Source organism: Ursus americanus, chromosome 9 (genome assembly GCF_024610735.1).
Source record: "Ursus americanus isolate L20-20 chromosome 9, mUrsAme1.1.p, whole genome shotgun sequence".
Taxonomy (NCBI): domain Eukaryota; kingdom Metazoa; phylum Chordata; class Mammalia; order Carnivora; family Ursidae; genus Ursus; species Ursus americanus.
Window position 1 is genome coordinate 35,434,927 of NC_142135.1, and position 24,708 is coordinate 35,459,634.

General features: G+C 40.5%; 1 protein-coding gene across 3 annotated transcripts in view; it reads left to right on the forward strand.

Moving 5' to 3' along the window:
• Positions 1 to 24,708, forward strand: part of ANKRD46 (ankyrin repeat domain 46) — a 219,115-nt gene that overhangs the window by 136,666 nt on the left and 57,741 nt on the right. For all 3 annotated transcript variants that reach the window (XR_015725785.1, XR_006781093.2, XR_015725786.1), the window contains one exon: positions 4,972 to 5,056. The gene's annotated coding sequence lies outside the window, so the exon portion shown is untranslated. The remainder of the gene's footprint in view (positions 1 to 4,971; positions 5,057 to 24,708) is intronic.

Consider the following 24,708-nt stretch of genomic DNA (forward strand, 5'->3'; position numbering starts at 1 on the left):
CTGGTATTAGCTAAAATGCTTGTCATTATATATTCCCTGGAATCTCTATACTTTGTTGGGTCAGCTCTTGTCCTTTCTGGCAGCTGCCAGAGATCATTGTCAGGGAGCTGGAGTTACACCACTGCTGTGAAGTCGCCTGGGAAAGTTCTTGTTTGGGCTGGAATTAAGGCCCTTGACTGGATCACTTGAGCTTTCCCTTCCCTTTGTCCAAACTCCCAAAGTTGGAGCTTGCCAGTGAGTACTGTACCCCATCTGTATCGTGTCTACTAAAGAGCTCTGGACACCCAGAGCGGCATCCTTTAAATATTATGTAGTCTTGAGATGCCTGGGTAGGTCAGTTGTTAAGCATCTGCCTTCAGCTCAGGTCACAATCCCCGGGTCCTGGGATCGAGTCCCCTGCATCGAGCTCCTTGCTCAGCAGGGAGCCTACTTCCCCCTCTGCCTGCTTCTCCCTCTGCTTGGGCTTGCTTCCTCTCTCTCTCTCTCTCTGATAAATGAATGAATAAAATCTTTAAACATTGTGTAGTCTGTCTATAGGCAACGTCTACAGTGCGATCCATATTTGGTTATAATATATATATATGCTAAAACTGGAAGGAAATTCCCCAATTGATAACAGTGTCTTCCTCAGGAGAGTGAAAATCTAGATAGTTTTTTTTCCTTTATCTCCTGTATTTTTCAAAATTTCTACCATGAACAGATGTTACTCTATAGCACTATTGCTATGTTACCATATATTAGTGTATTACTCTTATAGTGATATTACTATAAATAATAGTAATTACTATATATACATACTACTATGTTATATAATATTGCTCATAGGAAAAAAGGGTGTGTGTGTGTGCGAGTGTTGAGTGTGATGTGGCTATGAGACCATAACCGACATAGATTTTGCTCTCTAGACAGCTCAGGCTCCCAAACCTAGACTATTTATTTCCTAGAAGACATAATTTGCCTCTATCTTCCAGTTACTCAGAAAACTTTATCAAATTCCCACTTCATATCAATTGTGGAGACAACTTAGGAAATGGTGACGGAATTTTCAAGCTCTTCCACTAATTAGGATGGAATGAGCAGAAAATGATGGGAGCCCTAATCAATAACTTAATTCAAAAATTTTTACTTTTATACATGCTTATCTTCATTGGTTATAAAACACGCTTATTATCAAAGAGATGACCATGGCTGGAACCTTGGTATATTTCTCTTCTTCCACTGAGCTGATGTTAAAAGTTGCCCAGAACATAACCCAGGAATGCAGGCCCTGGGAGATTTCTTTTCCAGTTGTCTTTTCTAGACAGTGCCTTTGAATGTTACTCTCTCAGAACATCAGGAGGACAGCAATGGGGCTGCATGATTTTGTCTTCCAGTTTGCTTCTCTTCAACCCAAAGAAAAGACATTATTTGTATAAAGCTGTCCAAAGAACTCTGGTATTGTGCCTAGATTCTGGTTGTACAAAGATCAATAAGACAGTTTTTTGAGACAAAGTATGAACAAATAATAAAAATACAGCATGCAGAGTACTTTGACAGATATACACTGAGACTGCAGCCAAGAGCATAGCGAGGGAAAACCTAAGAAAATCTTTCACGTGGTACTTCTAGATTTCTCCAGTTGTTGCGTTCATAAGAGTGCTGACTCCTAGAATCGGCCAATGTAGATTTGAGCCCAGTTTTACCAGTTACTTGCTATGTGACAGTAAAAAAAATTTTTTTTTGCTCTAGCTTTCTGAGCCAGGAGGGACTGATCCTATCTTCCTCATAGGGTTTGTAGGGGGATGACTTGAGATATGTCAGTAAAGCCTTGTGCCCAGTGTGCGGCACACGACGAGCACGCCAGAGGTTCTGAGGCAGGACCACCAGTCTCCCGTTCCTGCAGCTCTGTCCCACCAGGTTCCTCCTCATGGATCCCAAACTGACACTCCCTCCAGTCCCCAGGGATGAGAACTTGGAAGTGAGAGGAAGGCTCTGGCGACTCAGCACGGCCCCCAAGCAGGTTAGCTGAAAGACGAAGCAGACGGATCATAGAACTCGAACCTGTTTCCCCAACTCCACTCAGCCAGGGTGGGAGACAGAAGCAGAGGCAGATGGGAACATGGTTTTGAACATGTCTAGCCTATAGTGGGTTCAGGAATAGACACTCAGCCTCGGCCTGGCGTTTGCCTCTGTTGTAAATTTGGCAAGAAAAGGTAATACTGCTGTTGAGTGGCTTAGCAAATATTGTAATGGGCATTAATAATGCCAATTTAACCCTTTTGTTAACTAATATCATTTCACCGGTACTCCAAACACACTATCACCTCACTTGTTCAGATGAAATAGTATCGGGAGGAGAATTGATTTTTTTGTGTGTGTTTCCTCTGGACACTGTGTGAGACACCCTCGTACAGTTTCTCATGGAACTGACACAGGCATCCTGTGAGGTTTGTAGGTATAATACTATCACCCCGACCATACAGAGGAGGACACTGAGCTTGCTGATAGGAAGAGACTTGCCCAACCCACACTGTTAGCAATGTCTGAAATGGGGCTGAACCCTTATCTAACACCAAAGACTGTTTTCCCAACACTTATGCTGTAGTCTGAGTGATCCAGAGCAGTGCCAAGAACCAGGGAGTCCTTTAAAAGGCAGCTAAAGTACACGGCATTGACTTCATGTAGTGAAGAGTATATTTTATTCGTAGGCAATCTCCCAGGACCTTGCTCAGAGGATTTTTTTTCCTGCATAGAGCAGGAGAAATATTGAGTTTCTTCCAAGTTGTAAGTAAATCTTGTTGACTCCCAGTGACGCTCCCTGATAAGAAGGGTTCAGTTCAGACATGCCCGTTGGACCACTTAGATCTTATTTTGTCGTGGTCTCCCCCACACCCCACCCCACCATGTCATTGAGAGTCAGGATCTTATACAGAGAGAGGATAGTTTTTGTGCTCTGAGGATACAAGAGAAAAGGTTCTTCTTGATTCCCAACTGGGAAGAAGTTCTTTGAAACATCCACGAACATGATTTAAAAGTAAAAATATATTCTTTTCCATTCCTAAAAGAATTTATGGCAATTCATTTTGGTATGAGATCAACGACACATACGGATTTTAAAAATTTAAATCTGCGCTTACTTTAACTTCTTTCTTTACTTTCACAGAGCTCTGTGTTGCTCTTGTTTACTTCTTAGTTATTGACCAACAGTAAGATATGATCCTTAAGAGTTCTGCTAGATCCCACAAGGGCGATACTTTTTAAAGCATTTTGAAGCAATGGAGTCATTCCCCATAACATCCATTAGGCCATTTCAGAGCAGATGGGTTTGAGCCCTTAGGAAATCCAGTCTCGAAAAAGAAAAAATAAAATCCAGTCTCATCATAATGGTGAAGGGAAAGCATACCATGTAATAGCTTCAAGAGCCAACAGGGAGTTAGGACAAATGGCCAGCACAGCACAGGCTAGAAAACCAAGACTTTGGGGAGGTAGAAGACTTCAAAAAGTAGCAATAGAGAGTCAGTTTTTTTAAATATCCTCATAGGAGTGTTTTTTCCAAGCCAAAGGTTCATAGGTTAAGTTTAAGTTTTAATAACTTAGGCAGCTAGCAAAGGAACCTTATTAGACTCAAAGTTGGCATTAATCAGAATTTTCCATTAGATCCACTTTCTTTTCTATGCAACACTCAACATGCTTAGACATTAACCAGTTGTTATGAGGACTGTATGTTTGTTATTATTTTATACCATTAAACTGGGGGCTCTGGGATTATTTTCACAATAAAATTTTAGAAGTGTATAGTTGCCTGATAAAGATCCAACCATGCCAAAATTTGGCATGCCTCGTTTCATTCAGCTCCCTCCCCAGAGTGGATCTTTATTGGGATAATTTGCTATAATGACATTTTATGAGAGAGCAAGTTTTCATGAGACATAATTTTGGAAGTAGGCAGAGATAGCCAGATGTTGTGCTTTATCTTTTGAGTTCCTAAATGCTGTTTTAACTCCACTTGATTCTAATAGTTATTAAGTAACCCTGAAATAAGTGCCAGAGTTTTCTTCTGTGTTTCATAAATCAAAGACAAATGCCAAATCCCCTAAACAAAAGTTATGATAGAAGGGCAGGCACAAAAACAAAAAAAACCCCAAGGGAACCAAAAGACAATGTGAGCAGGGTAGATTTTTCTGACCCTTTTTTATAAGCAGAGGTGGGGGTCAAGAAGGAGTCCCATTTTTTACTATAATGTATTCTTTATCTATAAAGATGTCTCTAGCAGTGATGAGTCTGAATGGATCCATCCACACATTCTGATCCTGTATTTTTTGTGACTAATGGTTGTTTTGCAAGGTGGCTGCCTGAAACCGAGATGGAGGAGGGGAAAGAGGTGGCCAGAGTAACTCAAGTCCTTGATGCCCCTGTGACATATTATTCAGTTTATAGATAATGTGAGAGAAGGGCCATGGTGTCTGAGCAAGCATCTGCTTTTTCGTGTCCTGAAAAGGCCTGAAAATTTGCGTTTTGTAGTCGTGGGCAGGGTGGTTAGAAAGAAAACATGTATTAAAAGTGCGAAGGGGGGGCACGTGGGGGACTCAATTGGTTAAGTGTCCAACTCTTGATTTCAGCTCAGGTCATGATCTCGGGGTCTTGGGATTGAGCCCCGCATCAGGCTCCATGCTGGGTGTGGAGCCTGCTTAAGATTCTCTCTCTCTCTCTGCCCCTCCCCACCCCCGCACCTTGGACAAGCTTTTTTAACTTCTTTTTGCCTTAGTTTCTTCATCTGTAAAATGGGGATCTTAACACTACCTGCCTCACGGAGTTCTTGTAAAGATTAAATTGAGATATGCAAAGTGCTGTCTGTAGGTGGAATTATGCATGAGTTATTATTTACTGAATACCTAATAGGTGCCAGACACTGTGTTAGATGCTTTTGTATATTGTTTTATTTAATCTTTATAACAAACTTAAAAGGCAAGTAATATTATTTCCATTTTGCAGATACAGACATCAAGGCTCAGAGAAGTCAAGAAAATCACTCAAGTCTACACAGTTAAGTGGCCCAACTAAAAGGCATCAGATCCAGGTATTTCTGCTCCAGCATTATATCAAACAGCATTGGTGCCCCCAGCTCACTTTAGCTGCTATGTGACAAACACCTACTTAATAGTCTAGACTATTAAATTTTTAATCAATTTTGTTGATTAGAGAATTATGTGTCTCTCCATCATCGTTTGTCTAACTCATTAAAATTAATAGACAGCATTAGATAAATGTGTTTGACACCTGAAATTGAGTCACTCTGGAAGAAAGCCCTGAGTGTTACAGCTTTGGGTGCAATTGGAAGGAAAAACGAACAGTTGCTCCTTCCTTCCTTCCCTCCTTCACCAGACAGGAAGGGCCGCAAACATACAGCTGCCTCTCAACAAAGTGACAAAGCCCAGGGCAGCCTTTCTTCCTGAGCTGGAGACCATCTGCTAGCTCACTTACCAGGCAGTCACTCTCATATGGGCTATCCTTTGGGGGGCCTGAAAGCACTCAGAGATTTGGGGACAGGGCTTTCCTCATCAAGAGCACTCAAGCAGGAAGCAGCCCTTCCTGACAGGCTGCCCTGCTCAGCTTCCTGGTATAGAAGGAGAGGGAAGAAAAGGCAACAGAAAAACACTAATTAGAAACAAAACAAAACCATAAGTGCCAGTGTTAAAAAAGCATGAGAGACTATGGACTCTGAGAAACAAACTGAGGGCTTCAGAGGGGAGGAGGGTGGGGGGATGGGATAGGCTAGTGATGGGTAGTAAGGAGGGCATGTATTGCATGGTGCACTGGGTGTTATACGCAACTGATGAATCATCGAACTTTACATAAAAAACCAGGGATGTACTGTATGGTGACTAACACAATATAATAAAAAAATATTAAAAAAAAAGAATAGCGCAATCATTTAAAATTTGAGTTTATAAGGAATGTTGTAGTACTGGTTGACATTTACCCTTTTGATTTGCCAAATATTGGCAAAGTCCTTTGGAAGCTTCTCTAGGTTCCTTACGGTTGTCAAGGTGTGTGTGTGTGGGGGGGCAACAGATTTGGGGGTGTGGGGGAAAAGAGCATGGATACTGCTGGAGCCCAGAAAGGTAGTATCTAGAAAACCCAGCAGACAGGACATCATGATGCCACGGTCAGAGAGAGGCTTGCAAGACCTTGGTGTCTGTATGACACTTGGACTGGGCATGGCCAGAGAAAGAACATAGCTCATTGGTGCATCCAGAGAGGAGCTTGTGACGTTACTTCATAGACATCTGTGACCTAACCAAAGATACTAACTGAAGCATTACTTTAACACATCCCAACTGGTTTTAAGATGAAAATAATGGATAGGCTATCCATTACAGGGACTAACTTACACTGTTGGAGAAATGCTCCCAGAAAATTTCTGTTTACATGTGCCCTCTTTGAAGCAAATACAGTGCATACATATATGGATGCATAGAACTGATTAGCTAATTTTTCATGTTACAAAGATTTCTCCTTTTCACAAAAATTATTTTCTTGTCCTTTCTTAAATAGCAAGCTCTTTAAAAAAATATGTGCATTTTTCTAGGTACACAACTACCAATGCTCCTTGCTTTGCCCCAGTGACTCCCAAATGAGAATTCTACATGGCTTCATGAGAACCATCTGAGTGTTTATTAAAAACAGATTCCTGAGCCTTTCCCCTAACCTACTGAATCAGAATCTCTGGACATGGGGCTGGGGATTCTGTATTTTTAACAAGTGCTCCAGGTTATTCGGATGTGCAGGTAGAGTTGGAAACCACTTCTCACACAATAAATTTCTAAAATGTTGCACAATCTGAGTTTGGGGCTAAAAAGAAAAAGGCAAATAGATAAGCTGTAGAATCCTTCTTCATTTTACTTTAATTTTAAAAAAAGATTTACCAAATCATGAAGTATTTGAAACATATGGAAGAGTATAAAACATAATAAGAGACACTTGTGTGTCCACCAACTCCATTTTTCATTCATTTCATTGACTTGCTTCCCTAACAGTGGTGTATTGGTAAGTCAACTAACTCTCTGTTCTTGATTTATTTCCATCTTGGACTTAAATGTCTTGAGATTATTTCATGAGTTTGTTTGCTCTATGTGATTTTTATTTTAGACCGGTCCATATTTCCAATCAAATTAATAATCCAAGAAAGCAGGAAACATATCCATCTTATTCATTCACCATTGTATTCTCAGCATCTAGCACAGTTCCTGGCACACAGTAGGTGCTATCTATTGATTAAATATCTATTGAATGAATGAATAAGAATTCGGCCATCCCAAATGACTCTTGTGCTAAAATGCTCATTTATAAAATAATGATAATAATATACAGCAGAGTTTAATGTTCTTACCTGTAAAAATTTAATAGACTCCAGAGTTCTAGAGCAGTTACAAACTATTTCTAGTTTGTTGAGTGCATTCATCATAAAGGGTGTTGAATTTTGCCAAATGCTTTTTCTGCATCAATTGAGATGATCATATGGAGTTTTTTCTTCATTCTGTTGATAGAGCATATTACATTGATTGATTTCTATATGTTGAACCATCCTTCCATTCCAACAAACTAGGGAACAAGGATAATACCTCAACATAATAAAAATCAAATATGAAAACCCACAATAAACATCATACTCATTGGTGAAAGACTGAAAGCTTTTCCTGTAAAATCAGGAACAAAGCAAGGATGTCTCCTTTCACCACTTCTATTCAACACAGTACTAAAAATTTTAGCCAGAGCAATTAGGCAAGAAGAAATCATAAAAGGCATCCAAATTGGAAAAGAAGAAGTAAAATATCTCTATTCACAGAAGATATCATGTGTAAAACCCTAAATATTCCACAAAAAAACTGTTAGAAATAATGATTTCAATTGAAATGAATTTAGCAAAGTAGCAGGATACAAAGTCAACACACAAAAATCAGTTGCATTACTATGTATGAACAATGAATAATCTGAAAAGGATATAAAAATAATTTCATTTACAATAGCATCAAAAAGAAAAAAATATTAGGAATTAATTTAACCAAGAAAGTGAAAGATTGTACAGTGAAAACTACAAAATAATGCTAAAAGAAATGTAAAAAGACATAAATAAATGGAGACACATCCATGATCATGGATCGGAAGACTTAATACTGTTAAAATGTCAATACAACCCAAAACAATCTAGAGATTCAATGTAATTTCTATCAAAATACCAATGATGTTTTTGCAAAAATAGAAAAACATCCTAAAGTTCATATAGACTCTCAAAAGACCCTGAATGGGGAACTTGGGTGGCTCAGTCGGCTAAGCATCTGACTCTTGATTTCATGATTTCATGATTTCAAGGTCGTGAGATTGAGCCCCGCATTAGCCCTGTGCTAGGTGTGGAGCCTCCTTAAAATTCTCTCTCTGCCCCTTCCCCTAGCTCATGCTCCAACCACCCACAAAAAAAGACCCTGAATAGCCAAAACAATCTTGAAAAAGGACAAAACGAGAAGCTGGAACAGCAACAGAGGGACAGGTCTAATCCACGCACAAGGAAGCAGCTGACCAAGATTAGAGCAGAAATCAATGAATTAGAAACCAGGAGTACAGTAGAGCAGATTAACAGAACTAGAAGCTGGTTCTCTGAGAGAATCAATAAAATTGATAGACCGCTGGCAAGACTTATCCAAAAGAATAGAGAAAGGACCCAAATCAATAAAATTATGAATGAAAAAGGAGAGGTCACAACCAACATCAATGAAATTGGAAGGATTATTAGAAACTTTTATCAACAGCTATATGCCAATAAGTTAAGCAATCTGGAAGAGATGGAGGCCTTCCTGGAAACCTATAAACTACCAAGACTGAAACAGGAAGAAATTTATTTTTTTTTATTTTTTATTTTTTTTTAGATTTATTTATTTATTCGACAGAGATAGAGACAGCCAGTGAGAGAGGGAACACAAGCAGGGGGAGTGGGAGAGGAAGAAGCAGGTTCATAGCGGAGGAGCTTGATATGGGGCTCGATCCCACAACGCCGGGATCATGCCCTGAGCCGAAGGCAGACGCTTAACCGCTGTGCCACCCAGGCGCCCCAAGAAATTTTTTTTTTTTAAAGATGGTTTTTTTACAGATTTTATTTATTTATTCGACAGAGATAGAGACAGCCAGCGAGAGAGGGAACACAAGCAGGGGGAGTGGGAGAGGAAGAAGCAGGCTCCTAAGAGGAGCCTGACGTGGGGCTCGATCTCATAACGCCGGGATCACGCCCTGAGCTGAAGGCAGACGCTCAACCGCTGTGCCACCCAGGCGCCCCAAGAAATTTATTTTTTAAACAGGCCAATTAATTATGAAGAGATTAAGTCAGTGATAAACAACCTTCCAAATAACAAAACTCCAGGCCCAGACGGTTTTCCTGGGGAATTCTACCAAACATTCAAAGAAGAAATAATACCTATTCTCCTAAAGCTATTCCAAAAAATAGAAACAGAAGGAAAGCTACCAAACTCATTCTATGAGGCCAATATTACCTTGATCCCCAAACCAGGCAAAGACCCCATCAAAAAGGAGAATTACAGACCGATTTCCCTAATGAATATGGATGCCAAAATCTTCAACAAGATCCTGGCTAATAGAATCCAACAGTACATTAAAAGGATTATCCATCATGACCAAGTGGGATTCATCCCTGGGATGCAAGCGTGGTTCAACATTTGCAGATCGATCAGCGAGATACATCATATCAACAAGAAAAGACTCAGGAACCATATGATCCTCTCAATTGATGCAGAAAAAGCATTTGACAAAATACAGCATCCTTTCCTGATTAAAACCCTTCAGAGTGTAGGAATAGAGGGTACATTCCTCAATCTCATAAAAACCATCTATGAAAAGCCTACAGCAAATATCATTCTCAATGGGGAAAAGCTGGAAGCCTTTCCCTTAAGATCAGGAACACGACAAGGAGGCCCACTCTCGCCACTGTTATTCAACATAGTACTAGAAGTCCTTGCAACAGCAATCAGACAACAAAAAGGGATAAAAGGTATCCAAATCGGCAAAGAAGAAGTCAAAATGTCTCTCTTCGCAGATGACATGATACTCTATATGGAAAACCCAAAAGAATCCACGCCCAAACTATTAGAAGTTATAGAGCAATTCAGTAATGTGGCGGGATACAAAATCAATGCTCAGAAATCAGTTGCATTTCTATACACGAATAATGAGACTGAAGAAAGAGAAATTAGGGAATCCATCTCATTTACAATAGCACCAAAAACCATATGTTACCTTGGAATTAACTTAACCAGAGATGTAAAGGATCTGTATTCTAGAAACTATAAATCACTCTTGAAAGACATTGAGGAAGACACAAAAAGATGGAAAAATATTCCATGCTCATGGATCGGAAGAATTAACATAGTTAAAATGTCCATGCTACCCAGAGCAATCTACACTTTCAATGCTATCCCAATCAAAATACCGAGGACATTTTTCAAAGAACTGGAACAAATAGTCCTTAAATTTGTATGGAACCAGAAAAGGCCCTGAATCGCCAAGGAACTGTTGAAAAGGAAAAACAAAGCTGGGGGCATCACAATGCCAGATTTTAAGCTGTACTACAAAGCTGTGATCACAAAGACAGCATGGTACTGGCACAAAAACAGACACATAGACCAATGGAACAGAATAGAGAACCCAGATATGGACCCGCGGCTCTTTGGGCAACTAATATTTGACAAAGCAGGAAAAAACATCCAGTGGAAAAAAGACAGTCTCTTCAATAAATGGTGCTGAGAAAATTGGACAGCTACATGCAAAAGAATGAAACTTGACCACTCTCTCACACCATACACAAAGACAAACTCCAAATGGATGAAAGACCTCGATGTGAGACAGGAATCCATCAAAATCCTAGAGGAGAACATAGGCAGCAACCTCTATGACATCGGCCAAAGCAACCTTTTTCATGACACATCTCCAAAGGCAAGAGAAACAAAAGATAAAATGAACTTGTGGGACTTCATCAAGATAAAAAGCTTCTGCACAGCCAAGAAAACGGTCAAAAAAACTAAGAGGCAGCCCACGGAATGGGAGAATATATTTGCAAATGATGCTGCAGATAAAAGACTGGTATCCAAGATCTACAAAGAACTTCTCAAACTCAATACACAAGAAACAAATAAACAAATCATAAAATGGGCAGAAGATATGAACAGAGTCTTTTCCAATGAAGACATACAAATGGCTAACAGACACATGAAAAAATGTTCAAAATCATTAGCCATCAGGGAAATTCAAATCAAAACCACACTAAGATACCACCTTATGCCAGTTAGAATGGCAAAAATTGACAAGGCAAGAAACAACAATTGCTGGAGAGGATGTGGAGAAAGGGGATCCCTCCTACATTGTTGGTGGGAAAGCCGGTTGGTACAGCCACTCTGGAAAACAGTGTGGAGGTCCCTTAAAAAGTTAAAAATTGAGCTACCCTATGATCCAGCCATTGCACTACTGGGTATTTACCCCAAAGATACAGACGTAGTAAAGAGAAGGGCCATATGCACCCCAATGTTCATAGCAGCATTGTCCACAATAGCCAAATCGTGGAAGGAACCGAGATGCCCTGCAACAGATGACTGGATTAAGAAGTTGTGGTCCATATATACAATGGAATATTACTCAGCTATCAGAAAGAATGAATTCTCAACTTTTGCTGCAATATGGACGGCACTGGAGGAGATAATGCTAAGTGAAATAAGTCAAGCAGAGAAAGACAATTATCATATGATTTCTCTCATCTATGAAACATAAGAACTAGGAAGATCGGTAGGGGAAGAAAGGGATAAAGAAAGGGGGGTAATCAGAAGGGGGAATCAAACATGAGAGACTATGGACTATGAGAAATAAACTGAGGGCTTCAGAGGGGAGGGGGGTAGGGGAATGGGATAGACTGCTGATGAATAGTAAGGAGGGCACGTATTGCATGGTGCACTGGGTGTTATACGCAACTAATGAATCATCGAACTTTACATCAGAAACCAGGGATGTACCGTATGGTGACTAACATAATATAATAAAAAAACATTAAAATATAAAAATAAATAGATAAAAAAATTTTTAAAAAAGAAAAAGGACAAAACTGAAGGACATACTTCCTGATTTCAAAACTTGCTGTAAAACTACAGTAATCAAAACACTGATATTGGCAGAAAGACACAGATACAGACCAATGGAATAAAATAAAATAGAGAACCAGACGAACCTCAGTATATGGTCAAATGATTTTTGACAAGGGTGCCAAGACCATTCAATGTGGAAAAGATGGTCTTTTCAACAAATAGTGCTGGAAAAACTATATATCCACATGCAAAAGAATGAGGTTGAACCTTTACCTTATATCACATGCAAAAATGAACTCAAAATGGGTCAAGGACCTAAATGTAAGATCTAAAACAATAAAACTCTTAGAAGAAAGCATAGGACAAAAACTTCACCACAATGGATTTGGTTTATTAGATATGGCACTAAGGCACAAGTAACAAAAAAATAGACAAATTGGACTTCATGAAAATTAAAATTTTTGTGCATCAAAAGACACTGTCAACAGAATAAAAAGGCCATCCACCAAAAAAAAAAAAAAATGCAATCCACTGAATGGGAGAAAATCTTTGTAAATAATATACCTGATAAAGGATTAATATGCAAAATACATAAAGAACTAAAATCAAAAACAAAACAACAAAAAGCCCAATTCAGAAATGGGCAAAGGGCTTGAATAAACATTTCTCCAAAGAAAATATATGAATGGCCAATAAACACATGAAGAGATGCTCAGTATCACTAATAATTAGGCTCCTGATGCAGGGCTCAATCTGAAGACCCTGAGATTGTGTCCTGGGCTGAAATCAAGAGTCAGTAGTTCAACGGACTGAGCCACCCAGACATCCCAAAAATATATTTTGAAGTTAGCAAACTAAAAAGGTTAGCAATTTCCCCATCCCCCACCTCCAAGCTCTACCGCTTGAAGTCAGCATGGCTTTGGGCCTCTCTGAGCTGACTCTTACTTACATCTACTGACAGAAAAATAGTTCCTACCTAAGATTGCCAAATAATTAAGTGAAGCAATCTACATGAAAGCACTGTGAAAGCTGTAAAGTATTGTGAAAAGCAGAGGTGTCATTAAATCTATTTCTGTAGGATGTAATGAATTCATTCTTTCAATTGAATTTTTTATGGAATTTGGAAGCTGTTCTTATAAACTGACAAGGGATTCAAAATTTACACATTAAAACAAGTATTTATTGTCCCTTTCAAGCTGGTCATCTTGAGAAACTATACATTTATTCTGACATTGCTGCATTTGCTTGAAATATCTCTTTCCGTTATTGTTCACATTTCTCCTTTTTTAACTTATTAATATTTTACTTAACTGAACACACTTATTTAAATTTAATACATAAAACTTATATTTATAATATATCAAAATATATCTGTCTTTACATACTTGTTTAGAAAACAAGAAACTCTGTGATTAATAAATAAGAGCTAGAAATAACTATATAATTCCTATAATAATACAAATGCTTTCCTGATCTAACCAATCTCAGTGAATTAAAGTTACTGTAATTTTATATTAGCCACTCATACTTAAAATCCCATTAAAGTTGAATATTTCATTACAATATATACCCCATTACTTTGCTTATCCTCAGTGGTAGCAAATTATTACAAATCACCATTTTTGAATGCAAATTTGATTTCTTGAAATGATCAGAGGTCATTGGGAACCAAGTCTGATAGCTCAGTGAAGGCAGTGATCAGTCTGGATAATGCTTTTCTTTTTTCAAGACTGAAGTGTTACTACTAAGTAATAATTAATTTTTTCTTTAATTAATATGTCAAAATTTGTGCATTTAAATGAGAGTTGCCCTACAAAGAAGTAGGCCTGAGCAGCTTATCTACTTGTGATGTAATAACTGATTGAGAAGATAATAAGGTATTATTTCCTAGCTATGACTGAGAAGCATGTTTTTCTCCCCCTTTCTTACCCCAATCCATTCCCTAGGACATGGTCTTTCAACGTTGTCACTATTGGCATTTGGAGCTAGGTAATGCTTTGTTGTTAGGGCTGTTGTGTGCACAGTGGGATGTTTAGCAGCATCCTTGACCACCACCCACTAGATGTCAGTGCCAAATGTACTCTGGAGGACCAAATCACCCCTGCCCAGGAGAACCACTGCCCAGGATGGTAGCCAGAGCTTTGTGTCCTACAGGTTTGGGCTTCCCTTGCTCCAGGGGATATGTGTTTTACTATCCAAAGTCTAGGCCAAAAATCTCAAATACAAATGCTTCCAGGAATAGGCAGGTCATTTGTATCAGTGAGGTGGACCAGATGTAAAAAAAAAAAAATTCAGTACAGGTATAAGTACAAGAAATATTTCACTCTCCTCTTTACCATAAGATAAGAAACATAACAAGTGGATTAATAATGCCATTGAATGGTCAACCCCAGCACTAAGGAACACTAGGGATTAGTGAAGACTATGATGAACTGTAGAGCTTGTGCCCCATCTAAATGGAGGCAGCCAGTGTTTAGCTCTAGCTAGTCACTGTCATGTAGGCATGTGGTCTAATGTTCCAGAACTTTCGATTTTGGAGGGAAAAAGCCAGAAATTAAGATTTTCTTTTTGAACAAATAATCCAGTTAAGATATGGGCAGAAGACATTTTTCCAAAGAAGACCTCCAGATGGCTAACAGATGCATGAAAATATACTCAACATCATTCATCATCAGGGAAATGCAAATCAAAACCAAAATGAGATACCACCTCACACCTGTCAGAGTGGCTAAAATTAACATCATAGGAAACAACAGGTGTTGGCCAGGATGCAGAGAAAGGGGAACCCTCTTACACTGTTAGTGGGAATGCAAACTTGTTTAGCCACTCTGGAAAACAGTATGGAGGTTCTTCAAAAAGTTGAAAATAGAACTACTCTATGACCCAGCACTTGCACTACTAGGCATTTATCCAAAGGGTACAAAAATACAGAGTTGAAGGGGTACATGTACCCTGATGTTTATAGCAGCACTATCAATAATAACCAAACTATGGAAAGAGCCCAAGTGGCATCAACTGATGAGTGAATAAAGAAGATGTGAGGTGTGTGTGTGTGTGTGTGTGTGTGTGTGTGTGTGTGTGTAATGGACTATTACTCAGCCATCAAAAAGAATGAAATCTTGCCATTTGCAATGCTGTGGATGGAGTTACAGTGTATTATGCTAAGCAAAATAAGTCAGTCAGAGAAAGACAAATACTATATTATTTCACTCATATGTGGAATTTAGGAAACAAAACATCTGAATATATGGGAAGGGGGGAAAAAGAGAAAGGGAAGCAAACCATAAGAGACTCTTCATGATAAAAATTTTCTTTTTGATTGTGAAATCTTCCAAATTTTCTCACATTGTCAATTAATTCAAAACATTTAAAAACTTGAATGTGAATCTTGTGCCTGACCTCCGGTCTCAGATATGCTACGCCAGTCAGAAGCATAGAACTGGATTGCTCTGAGGGAAGGGGATAGTAGCTGTGAGAGAAGGAAGGAAATGGTCTGGCTCCCAGAAGTACTTGACCCTTGATTCTGGAAAGGTATGCTCTCACATAACATCTTAAAGGTAGTAGGATCTCTGCCAGGTTGTCTATATGATGCCTGGGAACCAGACGCTTCTGTGTGGCCAACTTTGATGCAGATGGTGCAGATGCCATGAGCACTGACATTCAGATGGGCAAAGTCAGCTTGGCTAATGAGCAGGTTGATGGTAGTGATGACCAGGGTGGACTCAAGACCAGAGACCCTTTCTCAACTTTCCTGGGTCCCATGAGGCTCAGTGTTCTAGTAATATCTTAACAGAGAGGTGGGGATCCCTCCCTCTGCAGTCCCCACCCCTCACCTCCACCACATGACTGAGATTGGATTTCCCATGTAACCTGCTGTCATAATGTCTGTAAATTGCTTTAAAACAATTTAGCACAGACAGTATGCATTAGTTTTATTCTCAACGCTAGGGGCAGTTAGCTAGCATTTAAAATATCTGAACCAGAATATAAACTCTACAATAGTTTGTTAGCATTTGAAAGACTCTAATTAGAAACCCACACTCCCATGGTCTTTGTCTCAGAACACTAGAGGCTTGTTAATTGGCAAAATGGATGTTGGAAAGGATTATTCATTGGAGAAGTGAATGGTGAACAGGATGTATGGACCAGCTAGAAATCTGTATTGACACACCTGCCCTTGCACAAACAAGGACTGAGGATCACGTGAACCCAGTAGTCTGTACCTATACCCTTCAATATGGCACTGGTCCTGTAATGCTTATTGGAGAGCACGCAGAAGTTTAGCTGACTCCAGCTATACAATACTATCACATCCACCTTTGGTGAAACTTTCTAACAAGATACTTTGAAAGATCTGAAAAATCCCAAATCTGGGATTTCATCCTGCAAAATAATTTCATGACTGTTTTTGTACCTGCTTGGTAATAAATGTATGTGTGGCAGAATCTAGCCTGAAACTCACATTAATTGTAAAAAGAGGGTGTGGTTATGGCTGTCACCTACCTCAACTATTGAAGACTGAGATAGCTACCAATAAGAACCAGCGAGTGTGAATATCCACATTGGCTTACGTCATTTCACCATGGCTGCCAATCCTCGTGGATGGGTGATGAGTCCAATTTCATTTGATCTTAAAAATTAAAAGAGCATGAGGCTTTGTTCTATAGAGGCAGGGAACAATGCATAACTATTACACACTTATTCCATCAATACTGCCAATGCCAACATTTGGAGGCTCTCTTTTATAACCACTATTAGTGAAAGTCAGTCTTCCTAATTGTTACACCTGGCATGTTAGAACCACACTTTGTTGGAATTGTGTGTCTGTAGTCTCAGCAAAAGAAGCTGAGGTCCCTGCCCAGAAGGGATGGGAGAGAAGTCTCACAAAGCTTCTACTGTGTTTTATTTGGTTTCCATATTTTGCCTTGAAATATTGTCCATTCATTTCTATTCAACCAACAAATAGGAAACATCTATTATGGGTTAGCCCTCTATTAGACCATGTAAAGATTACCAATATGAATTAAATGTAAATCCTGAAACAACTGATTTTATAATTTGGTGAGAAAGAAAGAAATATGTGCAAACGTCAGTCAATAATGCAAACATTAGTCAATAATACAAACTAGAATATGATGATTTAAAAATAGAGGGATAGAGGCATCTGGGTGACTCAGTCGGTTAAGTGTCAGACTCCTGATTTCAGCTCAGGTCACAATCTCAGAGTCGTGAGATCGAGCCCAGCTCTGCATTGGGCATGGAGCCTGCTTAAGATTCTCTCTCTCCCTGTCCCTCTGTTCCTCCCCTCCCTGTGCTCTCTCGCACTCTTTCTCTCTAATAAAAAAAAAAGAGAGAGAGAGGGATAAATACCAGGCAGGGTGCTCTGACTGCAGGAATAATCAGGCTTCAGAGAAGAGGATGAGGTGGGTCTTAAAGAATGAAAAGGGATTTGATAGGGAATGAGGAAGTTGTTTTGTGTCAGTGGAAAGTCCCAGAGAGAGGAAAGTCCTAAATTGTGCAGGGAAGAGTAGGCAGAAGGACAGAGCAGCAGGCAAGACCGAAAAGGAATGTGGAACCAAATCTTCACCATATCTGGTGTGCAGTTTGCACCTGGCACTGAGGCATTCTGCCACGTGGGCTGCTGGGGAATGGGATCCCGCCTCTGCCCGTTCATCAGCCATGCGGCAGCCATCTGCAGGAAGGGGTGTCTTTTCTTTCTTTGATTTTGATTTTGATTATTATTACTTTTACAGAGCATAAAGTATTTCACCATGCGAGTGGTTAAAACAAAATGGTTAATTAGGTATACAAAAACCCTTGGATGCCTCTGAGCTAAATAAAAGTGCAGTGCACAGAATTTCTGGAGGTCAGTACTGTGATGTGTATCAGAAGTCTTTAAAATGGTTCTTAGGGCTATCTTTTCTAATTTGCACAGAGACCCCCTACTGGTTAGTGGGACCTCTCTCTTGATAGTCTTGAATGTCACCCCCCCCACCCCCAGGAAGTCTGGGCTTTGTTCTTTTTTTTTTTTTAAGATTTTATTCATTTATTTGACAGAGAGAGCAGCGAGAGAGGGAACACAAGCAAGGGGAGTGGGAGAGGGAGAAGCAGGCTTCCCGCCAAGCAGGGAGCCTGACGTGGGGCTCGATCCCAGGACCCTAGGATCATGATCTGAGCCGAAGGCAGACGCCCAACGGCTGAGCCACCCAGGTGCCCCTACTTCAGTGGTTTTTAGTAAATTCACTATGTTGTACAGCTCTCAGCACTTTCTAATTCCGGAACATTTTCATCACCCCAAAAAGAGGCCCTGTACCACTTGGCAATTACTCCCCATTCTCCCCTTCCCCCAGGCTCTGGCAACCACTCATCCACGTCTTGTCTCTATGGATTTACCTCTTCTGGACACTTCACATCAACGGAGCCATACGATATGCAGCCTTCTGGCTCCTTTCACTTAGCACGGCCGGTGTTTTCAAGGTTCATCCGTACTGTAGCCTGTGTCAGGACTTCGTTCCTTGGTTCAGCTACAGAGATGGGCTTTACAAAGTGGGCTCTAGACTGACAAGTAAAAGTCTTTCCCTTTGAAGATTTTTCTTAGAGTTAGCATTGGTGTATCTCACCTAGGGAACGTGCAGCTCTCTTCTAGAAGGCAATTTTGTTGTGCACCACCAAATGGACCCGATTTTCTCCCTCTCTATACACACCCTCTTTCCTCTGTTCACCTTCAGAAGTTCCATACTCAGACTCAGCCGGGATGTTAATCACCACCTTGTCCAGTCTTGAGCAAGAATGTAACTCAGAGGTGCAATCAGGCAAGTGGCTGTCTCGTAATTAATTCCTTTGCTGAAATATAAGACGCCACAGAGGAGAAATTCTGTTCGACGTTTCTGCTCTTGGCAACTGAACATAGCCCAAGATTACTAAGCCCACTCTTCTTAGGGACAGTTCACTTGTTCACCGAGCAGCACACCCTGCCATATACCCAGCTCAGCTAAGCCAGATCCATTTAAGCTACAGTGAAATATAATTCACTGTGCCGTTTCAGAGCTCGGCAGGAGGGTTGAGGGGGCGGGTGGGGTGGAGAGGATGGGCTGCCGTTGCTCTTTTGTAGCAGGAAGCTGCTGTGCTTTCCTTGTATTATAAAATAATCTCCCAAACACGAAGGTTCTGTAACCGGGAAAGCAGTGGTCCCATTGGAGCCATGATAGATGTTATTTATTATCCATCACAGTCTAGAAGAGGATGATGAGTTTCTTTTTTAAAGTCCAAATCTCTTTTGACAGGTTATGTTGGACCTTCCAAGTGTCTGCATTTTGCCATTTTCTTTTTTTATATTTGTTACTTTCTAAAAATTCCTTTGCTAGCTGATTTTCCAAGTTCTTCCTTGGAATAGATTAAATGCTCAGAAACGAGGAGGGTTTTTTTTTTCCTCATCCAAGTTCATGGATAATTTGGCATGTTTTCTTAGAGAGTTTAGATAGAATTTAATGGTGAGGTTGGAATGTCTGAGATAGGGAAGAAGCAGATGAGCTGATTGTAGTCACTGCTTGAGAGCAGACACAACGATAGGGAGAGTTCTGCATCATCTTTCTCTAACACATGAAGTTCTACTGGTTATTCTTTGATGAACTGGACTAAGAAAAGCATGTCATGTGGCATTATTCGGCTCCAAGAACTCATTGTCAGGAGATCAACAAGGCATGAGCCCTCCAGGCCAGCCACTCTGCCGGCACATGTTTGGCTGACTCTTCAATGTGCCTTTCCTAGTCTCTCTTACCTATCACAGTTGTTAACCACTCAGTTTCTCAGCCTCCTCTGCACCTAGGAAAGGCCATGTGAAATAGTTACACACAGAGGAAGCTTTTGCTTTTCCGATGAGAGGAGTAAATGTTGCCACTGTGACCCGCTTCTCCCTTTCTTCCTCTGAAAGTGGTGTGACGCCTGGAGCTACAGCAGCCTTTTTGGGCAGTCATCTTGCTCTGATAAGGAAAGGTCAAGAGAATCGCTGAGATGTTAGCCCTGATAGCACATCATTGAGCTGATGAATCAACACTGCCTTCTTCTAGCCTTCAAACTGATTAAGAACTCTAAACCCCTATTTGTTGAAGTCCCTTTTAGCATGATTTTCCCTACTGGAATACACTGCTAATATCAACAATTCATGGAAAGAATGTTATTACATACCTGTCTTCTGCCTTACTAATGCTTAAGAGCAAACATTCCTTTTACCTTAATATTCAGTATTTCCCTTTTTCTCTGTCCTGTGTATTTCAGTATTGTCTAAAGCCTGTGTTTATTATTTTATTCCCTTTCATTTATTTTCACAGAAACTTAACAGAGGTGTAAATTTTAAATTGGGGGAGGGGGAATGGGAAGATTTACAAAATCCATTTTGAAAGACATATATTCATGGGTGAGTTTCATTTTCACAATCTAACATGTGTTGCTCCATTGAGACACACGTGTTTTCTGGGGCAATTGCAACCCACACGCAGTCGAGCTGGTTGGTGTGGGAGAAGGACAAAGGGAAACTGTGACTGTGGGTCTAAGTGCAAAGCTGTCTGACCATAGGTCTATTTGTGCATGAAGACAATTCTTTTAGAAACCCATAACCTTTTGCAACCTCAAATGCCAAAAGCAGAGTGTGAAATAACCAGTGTAGAAAAAAATGGGGGCTTTCGATTGATCTTCACTATAGTAATAGGCTTTGAAATTGTGAAGACATTTATATTTTTTAGAAGAAAAAAATCTCGGGGCGCCTGGGTAGAGCTGTCGTTAAGCGTCTGCCTTCGGCTCAGGGCGTGATCCCGGCGTTCTGGGATTGAGTCCCACATCGGGCTCCTCCGCTGGGAGCCTGCTTCTTCCTCTCCTACTCCCCTGCTCTGTTCCCTCTCTTGCTGGTTGTCTCTCTGTCACATAAATAAATAAAATCTTTTAAAAAATAAAGAAGAAGAAGAAGGAAAAAATCTCTACTTTTAATCATTTTCAAATTCATCCCTTGCATGATTGCCTGTGGTCTGTTTAGGAGAGTCCGGGTGGCTCACATATTGTTTTGTCTGTTAAGGATATTGTCCATTGAATCATGGGGTTTCCTGTGTATTAGGACTCTTAGGGAAAATCTTCAGTCTGATCATAGAACCAAGAATATTTAGAGCTAAGCAATGGGTTTGTTTTTATTCTATGAATATTATAGTTGATTTAATTGTCATTGAGCTGCTGATTTTTGTTTTATTGGGTGCTTTTAAAATAAAAGTTAAGGGGTGCCTGGGTGGCTCAGTCAGTGAAGCATCTGCCTCCGGCACAGGTCATGATTCCAGGGTCTTGGGATCCAGCCCCACATGGGGCTCCCTGCTCAGCCATGGGGGGAGGGGGTCTGCTGCTCCCTCTCCCTCTGCCTGCCCTTTCCCCTGCTTGTGTTCCTCTCTCTGTCAAATAAATAAATAAAGTCTTTAAAAAAAAAACAAACTAGTTTTCCAAAAAGGTATGCAAATCTCACAGCTTTAGTTCCTATTAGCAAAGAATGAGCTAATTAGGTCAGATTTTCATGTAACAGCCAAGAATGACTCCGGCCAATAATGTTCCCAATCCCTCCACTGGATGTTTCCCAAACGGACTCAGGATATGCAGCATTAACTAACATTATGTGAATTTCCACATTATTGCTATCACCAACTTTGAGGATTCTCACTATAATCACAGTAAATAGAGATTAACAGGCATTGTAATTAAGAGAACAAACAATTCCCAAAATGTATCATTGCTTCCACCTCACGATTGAAGTCTAGTTTTCACTCGGGTTGAGTCTGAAGTGCGCGTTCCTCATCAGCGCAGAGTTCTCCTCTCCCCCGGGCTCCTTCCCCCTGATAACTCCACTGCCTTGACTCTGTAGCTTCCCCAATTGCCCTGCTGCTCAGCCATCAAGCCTGCAGAAGAGGAAAGATCATGAGGAGGGAGGTTGAGGGGCCAGACCACTCATATTTCACTCGCCAAAAGTCGGCCCCGGGAACACACCTAAGTGCCAGGGCAGCTGCGGGAGGCGATGTAGCTCTGTAGCCAGAAAGAAGAGCGAACAGGGTAGATGAAGCCCCAGCCAGTCTCTGCCACAATGAAAATAATGATAAAGTCAAAGGCACGGAGAGTTTTATAACCTGAAGAGGGATGGAAAATTCAATTAACTCTAATCACTTGGTGAGAAGATAGGCTACACCCCAAGGGGGACTGTAGAATTCTATCTACCCAAATCATGCGTTAAAAAGCGAAAGAGGCTATGATAAAAATAAGATAAGGGTGAAATTTGAAAGACACTCTGGGGACACATGGGCACATTCTTTCTCTGGTGACACAGCAAACAGAACCAATCCAACTATAAAAAGCAGCTCAGTGTGTTAACCCGTTGGTCAGGGAGAATTCTCCTGGAAGAAATTCCCAGTTTCATGTATCTTGCTGATAATCAGTACTGTAGTTCCAAAGCACTCCAGCCTGCCCGGGGTGCCTCCCCGCTCCCTTTGGCTGGTGAAAGTGACTTTGCTCCTCTCGAGAAGATGCAGAGAAAGTGCGCCCAAGGTGAAGCCAATCGAACTCACAGTATGATTACTCTTGTGTTAAGTTTAAGGAGTGAGTTTTGTGACCATTGCAATCATCAGTTTGTGTCTGTTATTTAAGGGGTTTGAGATGTTTAAGAGAATCTAACAAATTCGCCTTGTGGTTTTATTTTCAAATGATAAATTGGTACTCGATTTGTGATTTTTGTCCATTTGAAAGTTGGAAAATAACTGAATATGTTTGTGAAAAGTATGTGTTGAAGGGAACCCCAATTTACCACACATATAAATTAGTTTTATAAGATTCATAAAAGTTAATTGGGATGTGGGAAGATTTTACTTGCTAGGTTTGTGTTGCTCTTGGGCATATGAATTAGAAAATCAAATATATTAAGTTTGTAAGGGTAGTCGAAAATATTTCAGGAAACTTAATTACATGGCCAATTGTTTGAGGAAGCTTAATCTTTTTAAATTTATAAGCTCATTGAATACTAATCAACTAAAAAGCAATTGTTTTTCCATAAAAATGTCTATATTTACTAATAGAATAAATTTATAAACTTGTAGATTGTATTTATGGGCTAAGTATGAAGACAAGGTAAACTGAAATGTCCAACTTTAACAGCCTGAATATTAACTAATTACAGTAGATATAAGTAGTTCATTTTGCTCACAAATCTCTCACAAATACTCAACCAATAGGAGTAAGGAAGAGGAGAGATAGAGAGTGGTAGGCATTTGATCAAATGCAGGACCAAAAACACTTAAACAAATTCATTTCTTCCAAAGTGTGGTATGAGGCTAGAAATTAGTCCATGGTATCTTCAGAAAAAAAAAAAAGCCAAAATATAATCTTTACACATCACAGTACTACACCTTGGAAATCAAAAAGTTACATTATATACACATTAAATTTTCACAAAGTCAGCTACATGAGCTTGGTTATGACAAAAGAAGTTAATTTTGTTTCAGTCCCTAAGGTCTCCTAAAGATGACAGGAATTTTCAAGAGCAATGTTGCCTTACAGATTGACTCTAGAGAAGTCAGGAATGATTCTGCCCAAATGACCACCTGACCTGAGCCTCCCTGCTGGCTGGTGCTGCCTTTTGCCCACAAAAGGGAGGTGGTTCAGCTGAGCCTCCCCAGGGAGCACTAGAGAGGCTGAGGTGGGGGAAATAGGGAGGAAGCTGGGAGGGTCTACAGAATTGAAGGCTGAGCTGTGTTGAGGCTCCGGTGGGGAGCCAGTGGGATTGACAGGTAGAATAGGGGCCACTGTAGGAATTCCCACCAGAGCAGGGCAAGAGAGAGCAGGGGCAGGTCCTGGCCCCAAGAAATGGGTCTGACCAGCATTCCAGATGGGCACCAGGGCCATGTGTTGACAAAGTAACTCTGGCAGCAAATAAGAGGACAAGGGAGGGTCTTGTGGCGGTGGCCACAACTGTAATGGAAATATCTGGCCACTTGGTGCTGAGACATAGAGCAGAGCAGAGACTAAATATATCCAACACTCCCAACAGCCAAGGGGCAGGAGAAGGGGTAGGAGAGGCCTGGGGGGGGGGGGGAGTGGAGGCTCTTAAAGAACACATGAAATAGACACTTGGTGTCCTGATTCCTTAACATCTGTATAATAATTATCTTACCTGAACCAGGTGAGGCAGGAAGGGAGCTGCATATGTGAAGCTCTGGGTGGGTGGGCATGAGAGCATGGTGTTGTGCAAAGCTGCAGGTGGATGGTGTGGGAAAGAAAGAGGCAAGAAATGGAGCTGCATGAACCGCATCCTGGGTCTCTAACCTCTACCTGACAGTAATGCCCCCTGTGATAACAAAACATGTCTGCAGACATGGCCCAATGCCCCGCCGGGGACCAAAATCACCTGGGTCTAAGAACCATTGCTCTAGGATGTCAGCTCCGCCATGCAAACGAACTTTTTCCTTCTGCATCTCCAGCACCCACAAGTGGCACCGGTAAGAATTTGTTGAATGAATGAATGGCTTGTAGGTAGTATCACAGCAGTGGAAAAGTAGTGACGATATGACAATAAAATTTCAAAACCTTC